Here is an 8,775-nt window from a genome sequence, read left to right as displayed (position 1 = left end):
CCAGTGCCCCGATCGGGACTAGAACCCCGTGTGCCGGCACCGCTAGGCAGAGGATTAGCCTGTTGAGCCACGGCGCCGGCCTTTTAAAGATTTATTTTATTTATTTGAAAGACATAGTTACAGAGAGAGGTAGAGACAGAGAGAGAGGTCCTCCATCCGCTGGGTCATTCCCCAGATGGCCGCAATGGCCAGAGCTGTGCCGATCTGAAGCCAGGAGCCAGGAGCTTCTTCTGGGGCTCCCACATGGGTGCAGGAGCCCAAGGACTTGGGCCATCTTCTACTGCTTTCCCAGGCCATAGCAGAAAGCTGGATTGGAAGAGGAGCAGCCAGGACTCGAACAGGCGCCCATATGGGATGCCAGCTCTTAAGGCCAGGGCTTTAACCCACTGTGCCACAGCACCAGCCCCATAAATAAAATCTTTAAAAAAAAAAACACTTAGACTTTAATAGTGACAGGTAAGAAGTCCTATTTGAAAAAAATCTATGTTTTACACAGAACTTTTGTTGTTGTTGTTTTTTTAATGGGCAAGATCAACCAGCCTTTACCTTCACTTTATAAGGGACACCTGGCTTAGAATGTCATCCTTCACTCACAGCCGCTACCTCTCTTTGGTGCCAAGTGTTAATGATTTTGGAAAACTATCACCACTTAAGTCCCTCGGTGAGTTCTTGGTAGAAAACACCAATAGACTGTTCTTAACTAATCATGGTTTCTGAGAGAAGAGCTACAGACAACCTTGGTCAAGACATCAAAAAGTTGGGGCCAGCTCTGTGGCATGACGGGTAAAGCCACGGCCTGCAGTGTCGGCATCCCATATGGGCACTGGTTCATGTCCCAACCATTGGGGGCCAGCACTGTGGTGTAGTGCTGAGCCTCTGCCTACAGGCCAGCATCCTGTATGGATGCCAGTTTGAGTTCCAGCTGCTCCATTTATGATCCAGCTCTCTGTTATGGCCTGGGAAATCAGCAGAAGATGGCCCAAGTCCTTGGGCCCCTGCACCCACGTGGGAGACCCAGAAAGAAGTTCCTGGGTTTGAATTGGCGCAGCTCCGGCCGTTGGCGGCCAATAATTGGGGAATGAAACAGCGGATAGAAGACCTCTCTCTCTGCCTCTCTTTCTCTATGAAACTCTAGCTTTCAAATAAATAAATTTTTTAAAAAGACTTCAAAAAGTAAGAAGTAGGAAATATTTGCAAGCACAGTGACACACCAGCCAGGCAGGTGGGCAGGTGGACACCCGCCAGGTGGAGGGAGCACACAGAAATGCCAGCATCAGCTAAGTTATTTCCAAACATTCATAGTTTCCTGCTTTCTCAGTGAAAATGTGTGATTATTATTTTTGCATTGCCACTGTCCCAGTTCATTTTCTGTTGCTATAACAGAACATCTAAGACTAGGTCATTTATAGAAAGGAAAGAGGTTTGTTTTGGCTCACAGCTCTGGAAGCCCAAGAGCATGGTACTTGTATCTGCTTGGCTTCTGGTGAGGCTCTGCATGCCTCTCCATGCTCAGTGGAAAAGCAGAAAGGCCAGTGGGCATGCGTGGGACACAGGCGGAGACAAGAGGTGACCCCTTTATTGCAACCTACTTTTGCAAGAACTGATCCAGGCTCATGAGAAAGACAGGAAGCCCTCCTATGTTGTTTTGTTTTCTTTTATTTTTCCCTAAAGACTTATTTATTTAAAAGGCAGAGTTACAGAGGGAGAGAAGTAGATCTTCCACCCACTGGGTCACTCCCCAAATGGTAGCAGCAGCTGCAGCTGGGCCAAGCCAAAACCAGGAGCCAGGGAGCAGGAACTCCACCTGGGTCTTCCACGTGGGTGGCAGGGGTCCAAGTATTTGAGCCTTCAGCTGCAGCCTTCCCAGGTACATTAGCAAGGAGCTGGATTGGAAGCTGAGTAGCCAGGACTCAAACCAGCCCTCCGATATGGGATGCAGGTGTCTCAAGTGGGCTTAACCTGCTGTGCCACAACACAGGCCCAAAGAATTCCTCTTAAAGACCCTGCCTCCCAAGACCACCACATCGGCAACCAGATAAAACCACACGCAAACCGTAGCAGCCACCAAAGAGCAGAGTCCCGTTTTGCCTACCAGTCTTACGGTAACTTGAAAGCTCTATCTTGTGTCTGCTGCCTCTAAACGTGTTTTCCTTGGGAACCTGGTCAGGGAATACCACTCTTTAGTCCCACCAGGTTCTCCCTCCCTCCCCAGAGCCACCCTTACAGCCCTAGATAGGCCCTGGGCCTTTGCTCCTCCTGCCACCCCCAAGCTGCCAAGGGCTGCAGGCACTGGGGCCTGGCTGTGGCCCAGCCTCTCCTCGCTTCCTCACTTCTGCTTTGCTCCATCTAAATTTCCCTCCATTTCTTCCCTGACTCTCAGGAGCAAACCTTGCTTCCCTAGCAAGGAACAGCGAGGAATGGCAGAGCCTATTTCTGCTTCCTGTCGCCCCCTCAGCCACCGTAGCACCTGCAGGCGCTCTGCTTTGAGGCCCTCCTCCTACTCCCATTCCTCCCACCTTGGGCCTGGGTCCTGTCCCCTTAGGGGTCTTGCTTCATGTTCCCTGGCTCTTCTCCCTCTGCTTAGAAACCATTCAGTGCCCGCTTTTCTCTGGACCTCACTCACTCCCAATCATCTGCCTCCTCCCTCCTCAGTCACCAGCTCCTAGAGCCCCTTCACCCAGATCCAGCCCAACTTGGCCCAGAGAGAGGGCACCACTGAAACCCAGGTTACCACCTATAGCCTGAGTCTCCTGGAAACTTAGATGCCGTAACCCCCCTTGCCTTGGCTTTCTCTCCCCTCTTCTCTCTTTCTCCCCCAACACCCTCTCTCCTCCTTCCCCCAGCCACATCTTTCTGATTTCCATCACTGATTTCAACCTCAACGTCCCCAGCCTTCTCCTTGTACCAAATGCCGTTGGAGATCTCTGTTCCCATCGCCTGGACTGTTGCCGGTGAGTTAACTTCTCCAATTCCAGGGGAATGAGTTGAGACAGCTTTTGAACATCCTACTTACAAAATGAAAACTTTTTTTTTTCTTTTTGGCCTTTAGTTCCCCCCTGCATTAGGCATCATTCGGCCCATTCTTCTGTGGAGGGGGTATCCTGGCCAGGGTCAGGCTTAGACTTCTTCCTCCACTCCCAGGAATGCCACCAGGACTGGCAGCCGAGGGTCTGAGGCAGAACCCTGAGCAGGGAAGCAGACAACTTGGGCCCTCGACACACTGGGTCATCAAAGCTCTGATAACTGGAAAGAAGAAAGTGGTCTGGGGGAAGAGAGAGGGAGGCCCTCGGGATGGAGGCCCGGACAGAGGCAGGACAGGGGCTGGGGAGAGCGGGGCAGGGGCCAGGGCACACACTAGGAAGCCAAAGTGGAAAGGCGGTCGGGTAGGGCAGCTGCCTGGGAGGCGCTGGGCCAGAGGAAAAGGGAAGAATGGTCGCCGGGGAAGCTGCCCACTCTGCCCGGTAGACCCCTCCTACCTCTGGGAGCAGCGACGTCACCAGGACCATCGCTCAGCCACTTTGCCGACAGCAGTGGGGTAGTGTGTGTCGTGGGCCACAGGGACCCACGCCAAGCACACCTCGCCCCTGCTCAAGCTTGGAAGGGGCAGCAGACAGATGGGACACCCCAATTAACTCTGGGTGCTTCCTGCTACTGTGGCCACTAGCTGTCTCCAGGGGATCCACAGATTCCTCAAACTCACTGTGGGTTCCCTCCAGACCTAGGCTGCCCCTCTTTCCTCACCTCAGCCAAAGGGACCACCTGGAACCCCTCCAAAGTCCCAGGGCCTATCAGTGCTGCTCCTCATCTCTCCAGACCCTCCCTGCTCCCTTTATCCTCACCAACGTGGGCAGTCCCAGCCTGCAGCTTAGGCATCTGTACGGCCGTCCAACTGGCATGGCTCCCAGCTCGGACCCCTCTCCACACCTGCCCAGGGACTGCTTCATGAGACCAGAGCTGGGGAGGAGGACGACGTGGCTGGAGGTATGAGTTAGAGGAGACTGGCTGGGGTGGGAGGGGTGACACAGGCAGGAATGCCACACAACCAGGGAGGAAGATGCTCCAATCACACACAGCTTCCCCACCCCCGGGCAGGGGAGGGATGGAGTCCCACCGTGGGAGCCTCCTGTCCACTCTTTCCCAAAGGGACTAGGGCCGCTGGCCAATGTCAGCATCACCAGGAATGTGGAGGCCCTCTGCAGAGAGACAACCTGGGAGCAACCCCAGAAGTCACACATGGCAGATGGCAAGAGCAGGGGCACAGACCAGGGTTAAAGGAGAAGGCTGGGCTCCTGGGGGTGGGAGGTCAGGGTGGTCGGACCCTGGCAGGAAGCCCTTTTGAACAGGTGCCAAGTCCATCATCCAGCCCTAAGCGTGAAACAGACCTGAGGCCTGGCTGGCATAGGGGCCCGTAACTGACCTTGGCTCTGACCTGTCTGGCTCTTGAAACCTGGCAGCTCTGCCTCCAAAACGCCACCATCACCCATCTCCAGCAGCTCTTGCCTGGGTCCCAGCAGCTCTTGCCTGGGTCCCAGCAGCTCCTCCTGGTCACGGCTCTAAACATGTGCAAGGGCTGGACCTGCATCCAGGACAGCCAGTCTGCAGGGGGAGCTCCACGCAGGAGCAGGTTAGGGCAGGGCTGTGTGGGCAGTGGACTCCGTGGACTCTCAGGGGCTGAAGACTGAGTGCCTCCCTGGCGCTCAGCCTGCACTCAGCCCTCCCTAACTCTGCCTCTGCCCCCCATCCTGCCCCTTCCCCACCAGGGACCCTATCCCCCCTCCTCCCTCTGGCGGCTCCCTGCTGATCTCCCCTTGAGCCTTCTCCCAGCTCTCATCCACTTCCCAGCCCAGTCTTGGGGCGCTTTGAGCCAGGGGCCAGCCCATCTGGGCTTCCCACACCAAGCGGGTGCCCAGCAGTTGTCCCAGCAAATTAGAGAATTGCAGCAGAGCAGGTCTGAGATAGGGACAGTGTCTGGGGGAAGGTCAGGTTCTGCCTGTCCAAGCGTGAGTTCTCCATGGCAACGACCTGCCCTGCCCTTCCCCTCCTGTTTTGGCCTTTTTTGCCCCGCCCATCATATGCCCATCACCAGTGGGTAATCCTGTGTGGTTTTTACTTGGGTGCCTATGAATAGAAGAGTTAGAGGACAGCTTGCACCCCATCCCCCACCCAGTGCCCAGGCAGCTCTGCAGCCCCCTCCCAGCCTCTCCCTACCCAAGTCCTACACAGACCCAGATGCCGGTCCCTCCAGTGGGGGAGCAGCCCCAGCTCCCAATGGAACCAGGCCAGCTGTGCCACGCACCCTTGTCAACCACCCTGCTGAGAGCACAATACCCATGCTGCTCCATGTTGCTCCCGGTGGCTCTCTGAGCATCATCGCACAACTGTAAAGGCCAGACTCTTCGCTGGGGTGTTTGGGGCCCTCTTGCCAGGCCCCCTTGCACCATCCAGAGCTCTGCAGGGGACCCCCAAGCACAGCAGGTGCTCTCCTGCCTGCAGGCTTTGTCCAGGCCTCACCCACCACCTGGGTGTTTTCCCCACATGGTAAACTCCAGGGCGACCTGTTTTGTGAAACACTGACTCCTGCTCCCAGGCCCAGACACACAGTCCTCTTTCTCTGTGAGCCGGCCACCACATGGTCCCTGGCCACCCTGGTCGAGGATCATGTTCACTGTTCTCTGCTTGTGGGCTTGGGTGGGGGAGCTCAGAAACCAGGCCTGAGACAGGGGTCCAGGGACAGGCGGTTTGTTGAGGGGCGCAAGGAGGGCAGGAGGAGAATGGAGAAGAACACAAATAGGTCTCGGGTAGGTCTGGCTGGGGCCTGATCCGAAGGGCTTTTGCACTGCTGAGCTGTCTCCATTGAGACAAGACAGCGGCCTTTCATGTCCTGGATCAGCCAGTCGTTGGCCGTGGCGTGGGAGGTTCAAAACTTCCCAGGGAGCGTGGCTGTCGGCCAAGGGCGATTTGCAGGAGGAGCAGCAGCTGTTGAGTGTTAACGGTCATTACGCCTACAGCAGGGCTCTGGTGGGTGCCCTGGCCAGGTGAAGGGGGTCTGGGCGGGCAGGGCACTGACAGTACCCACCGTACCCTCCTGCTGAGTGGGACATCTGAAAGATTTCCGAGGGAATGTCAGTAGTGGATTCTTGGCTCACTCAACACCAACACTTCCCCCAGCCCGTGGCGGCACGTACTGCCTACAGCCTGAAGGACACGGCTGCCATTGCTGTGACTGGGAAGGAGCCCAGGCATCCAGCTCCCGGGGAAGGGACCCTCTGATGAGCCTTGCTGGCCTCACTGAGTGTCTGTTATGTGCCTGGCCATGCAGATGGGAGCTGTAGCCAGTGTTCTCATCCATTTCTTGTAACATCCACTTCACAGGTGGGACTACAGAGGCTCAGAAGGGGGAATTCACTCCAGGGAGTTCATGCACTTGACAATGGAAAAGGCACAATCCAAACCCAGGCCCAGCTAACTCTCTACCTGGTTCCTCCTCCCGCTGTGGGTGAACTTCCTCAAAGCGCCATCATTCCTGCTCACTGTAAGGGACTGGTGAGTCCAGCACCATCTCTCTACGTCACAGCAGGGCTCAGCTAAAAACCCAGAGTCCCCAGGAGCCACATTTGGCATTTGCAATAGCTGGGAGGCCTATAGCATGTATTTTGCATGTAATTTGCATAATGGTTGCATCTGGTTTGCATGTGTCCATGCTGCAAACCCATCAGCACTGCACATTTTTTAAGTTGCTTCGAAGCCACTCTCACTCGATGGGAACTCATCCGGGCAGCATAGAGTCCGGTTTCCATGACTTCTGGGCTCTCCCTTAGGTCACTTACCCCGGGGGTCCTGGACAAGCTTCTGCCCAGCTCAGAGAGCCCGTGGCAAACCTCTGCCGCACAAGCTCATGTGGATTCGACAGTAACCTTTTCTAATGGTGCAGGTGTCATCAAAATGCTGACTGGAGAAAGTGAGGTAAGACGGAGCCTTGCTGCACAGAACCGCCAAAGGGGGTCCCAAGTGCAGGGTGCCTGGCGGTGCACGCTCGGAAGTGGGCAGGGACAGGGGGCTGATTGGAGGCAGAAGTCTGCTCTCTGGGGCTCTGCCACTGCCGGTTGGTGTTAGGACCATGCTGCCTGGAGCAGCCAGGGGCTCATCTGCAGCAGGCAGGGCTTGTGCCAGGAATTCTGCGGCTTCAGTGCTTTCTATTTCTGTCTCTTTTAGGGGGACTACATTCCGTAACACTTGGTGTGGCTCTCGGCAATCCCTCATGCTGGGCTCTCAGTGAGAAGGGAGAGGAACATCCTGGGCGAGGTGGAAGGGGATGGGCAAGGGCCTTCTGAGGAGGGCGCAGAGGCAAAGTCCCCCAGGTCCGTGGGCAGGGAAGCATCAGGTCCATGTGTTAACTGACCCTAAGGCAAGCCCTCTCACGGCTTCCTGGGAACCACTCTTGTATCTTCTCTGCCCCCAGGGAGTCAGCACTTTGTTTCTGCCCCCAGAAAGTACCCAAAGGAAGGAGGGAGGCTCTGGTGTCCAGCAGATGCCAGTCACATCCCCCTCACTGCGCCACTGATGGCCTCGACATGCAAGACCGTGCCCGTCCAGGATGATCTTGTCAGCCTGACAGCATCCTCTGTTCTTCCTGAGAGGCCAGGCAGTGCAAGCAGAGTGCCTGTGTGTGTGTGTGTGTGTTTAGGGGGACAATGGTGTCAAGGCTGGGCTGTGTGTGTCCATGTGCACAGAAACCGTGCTGTGTGAGGCCCCTCAGCCCGTCTCCAGGCAGGTGGAGGAAGTCCAGTGTCATTCCGGGAGAATGTGCCTGTCTGCCTCCCTCCCCTGCCTCTGGCCTCCCTAGGTTTCCTGTCTGGCAGATGCCAAGTGGCCTCATCGTCTATGGGAGAGACCCCAGCCTCCAGCTGCATCCAGCCCAGACCCTGAGCATCCTTCTGTACTGACGTCTTCCACCCTCGCTGGGATGGGGCCCAGGCCCTGGCTCCCAAAACTGCTCCAATTAAAGCGGGAGCATGGTGTTTGATGTCAGCCACCTGGGCAGGGGGCTGTCCTTCCTGGAGGTTTCCCTTCACCACCTCCCACGTCTGGGGCTGGGGAAGGGAAGGAGAGGGGCCCCTTGGGAAAAATCACAGCTTCTGGGTGCTGGAGTTTTCTCCCAGGGCAGTGGGGGCAGCCCTGCCAGGCAGTCAGAGCCCAGCCTAGAGCCAAGGAGCTGGGCTCTGTTGATTTCCCCCTGGGCTGCCTCTCACTTTCTGGAAAGCAGAAAGCTGGCGGTTACAAGATCTCTGTACTGATACTGTGTTTCTGGCCCCTGGGAAATGGCTCCTACCATCTCTGTTGAAGATATGAGAATATAATAGCACATTTGCCCTGTTTGTAGGGAGCGTGAAAGGCTACTTAGGCTTCACTGGTTGCTGGGATCACAGCATTCATGCCAGCTAAGTGGGTGATGGGAAGCAGGCAGGGGAAGCCGCAGCTTATTGCCAAATGGCTCCCCGCCACACTTCTCCCTGGGCCCCATATAGCCCCGTCTGCACCCCACTCCCCAGCCCCACCCTCCTCAGTTTCCACAACTCCCGTAGAGCTACAGTCACAACATGCCATGGTCGGTCCCCTCATTACCCCAAAAAGGCTCCTGTAGTGGAAGGACTAGTGCCCCTCCCCCCCCCCCCCAAATTCTGGAACCTCAGAATGTGACTCTGTTGGAGTAGGCTCTTGGCAAATGCAATTATTTCAGATGAGGTTAGGTTGGGTCCTAAACCCAATGACTGGTGT

Source organism: Lepus europaeus, chromosome 10 (assembly GCF_033115175.1).
Source record: "Lepus europaeus isolate LE1 chromosome 10, mLepTim1.pri, whole genome shotgun sequence".
NCBI lineage: Eukaryota > Metazoa > Chordata > Mammalia > Lagomorpha > Leporidae > Lepus > Lepus europaeus.
This window is presented reverse-complemented; position numbering follows the sequence as displayed.